The 2,350-nt window shown below is 48.1% G+C and overlaps 1 pseudogene; it reads left to right on the top strand.

Annotated features, from left to right (window-relative positions):
- The first annotated feature begins 1,866 nt into the window (after positions 1–1,866).
- Positions 1,867–2,044, top strand: LOC133747421 (U1 spliceosomal RNA; annotated as a pseudogene).
- The last annotated feature ends 306 nt before the right edge of the window (positions 2,045–2,350 follow it).

Raw genomic sequence — 2,350 nt, 5'->3', positions numbered from 1 at the left:
CGCCGCAAGGCGGAGGATTAGCCTGTTAAGCCACGGCGCCGGCCATTTAATTTTTTTTTCTAAATTCACAGGAAATGGGTATTATGAAGATCCTATGCATGGATTTTACTTTTTTTTTTCCACCAAAATAAACTCATCTTTAATTCCATTTTCCCATGAATTTCCCATGTCCCCTCATATGTACTCTCAAACCGCACCCTTGGATCTGTCCAAATACCCCCACTTTCTCCACACCAACGGGGTAGGGGTGGGAAACACACACACACTCCAGAGAGAAATCAAAACAGCCCTCATGCGTTCATCCAACAAATAGTCTCCCAACACATCCCAGGTGCCAACACGGTAATAGGCAGTAAACACGGATTCGTGGCTGCTTAAGAATTTGTGGTCTCCACCATCAGCTGGGCCCTCCACACCTGATCACCTGTCCACCTCCCTCTGGTCACAACTCTCTCCGGCTCCCACCCTCACTAGTTTTCTCCCTTCCTTACGCTCACAGGGACGTCTCCTGTTTTTCACAAAGATTAGGCAATACAGAGTGAGTTCAGTCTACCACCTTCGACTGATCAACACCAGTTCTCCTGCACAATCAAGACTGCAATGCCTTCTCCCGCATAGAGCGAATCCCCCCACCTGTGTTCAGATCTCTCCCCTCCCGCCTCCTCTGAGACCTGGATTGATCAAACCACCTCCCGCTCTTCAACCTCTCTCCTTGCTCTACCGCCACGGGAAATAAACCACACGTCTCCCTCTATGGAAGGGAGAGACGATGGAGGAGACCACAGAACGCTCTTAGGCCTTGCACAATGAAGTACAAAGGAGCTTCAAAAAGTTGGTGAAGGGGGTTGGGCTTTGGCACAGCAGTTAAGACCTCGCTTGGGACATCCACATCCTATATGAGTGCCTGGGCTTGAGTCCCAGGCTTGATCCTAATTTCAGCTTCCTGGTAATGTGCACCCTGGTAGGCAGCTGGTGATTGCTCAAGGAGTTGGGTTCCTTGTCACGCATATGGGAAACCAGGATTGAGTTCCTGGTTCCCTGGGCTTTGAAAGTATTTGGGGGAATGAACCAGCAGATGGAGCTCTGCCTCTCAAAGAAATAAAAAAGGGGCCAGCGCTGTGGCGTAGTGGTTAGAGCCGCTGCCTGCAGTGCCAGCATCCCATGGGGCGCTGGTTCAAGACCCAGCTGCTCCTCTTCTGATCCATCTCTCTGCTATAGCCTGTGAAAGCAGTAGAGGATAGCCCAAGTGCTTGGGCCCCTGTACCTGTGTGGGAGACCCAGAAGAAGCTTCTGCCTCCTGGCCTTGAATAAATAAATTTAAAAAATGAAATAAAAAGGTGGAAAATGGAATTAAAACATAAGCTTATTTTGATGGCAAAGAATTTTGAAACCCAGTTGCTTCAGGATACACATTTTCCATGAATTTGGAAGACCTCTTTAAAAAAAAACATTGATTTATTTATTTGAAAGACAGAGTTACAGAGAAGCAGAGGCAGAGAGAGAGAGACAGGGAGGAGGGAGGGAGGTCTTCCATCCACTGGTTCACTCCCCAAATGGCCACAACAGCCAAAGCTGGGCCAATCCAAAGCCAAGAGCTTCCCCTGGGTCTCCTATATAGGTACAAGAACCCAAGCACTTAGACCATCCTCTACTTTCCTAGGCCATAGCTGAGAGCTGGATCAGAAGTGGAGCAGCCAGGACTCAAACCAGCACCCATATGGGATGCCAGCAATGCAGGCAGTGACTTTACCCACTACACCACAGCACCAGCCCCTGGAAGGCCTCCTATATAGCTCTACTCTCACTTTTCATTTCTTATTTACTTTTTACTTTCAAAGTTGGACATGAACAGAGTTTAATGAGACAATACTATAAGAGCTGTCAGAACAAAAAGTGGACCCTTCTTCTTCTGATTTATTTCTCCTCGGAGGCAACTACTTATCCATTGCACTCCGGATGTGCTGACCCCTGCGATTTCCCCAAATGTGGGAAACTCGACTGCATAATTTGTGGTAGTGGGGGACTGCGTTCGCGCTCTCCCCTGTTAAATAAATAAAAAAAAAAAGAAAAAAAATATTGTGTTTATTTTTATTTATTTGAAAGGCAGAGAAACAGAGAGAGATCTTCTATCTAGTGGTTCAATCTCCAAGTGCCTGCAATAGCCAGGGCTAGGCCAGGACAAAGCCAGGAGCCTAAAAGTCAATCCAGGTCTCCCACACTGGTGGCAGGGATCCAAGTACTTGAGCCATCACCTGCTGCCTCCCAGAGTACACAGCAGCAGGAAGCTGGATTAGAAATGGAGCTGGGGGTGGGGGGCAGTGCTGTGGTGTAGCAGGTTAAGCTGCTGCCT

The sequence above is a fragment of the Lepus europaeus genome, chromosome 18 (assembly GCF_033115175.1).
Source record: "Lepus europaeus isolate LE1 chromosome 18, mLepTim1.pri, whole genome shotgun sequence".
NCBI classification, from domain to species: domain Eukaryota; kingdom Metazoa; phylum Chordata; class Mammalia; order Lagomorpha; family Leporidae; genus Lepus; species Lepus europaeus.
Note: the sequence above shows the minus strand (reverse complement) of the source record. Positions and strands in the feature narration are given on the sequence as shown.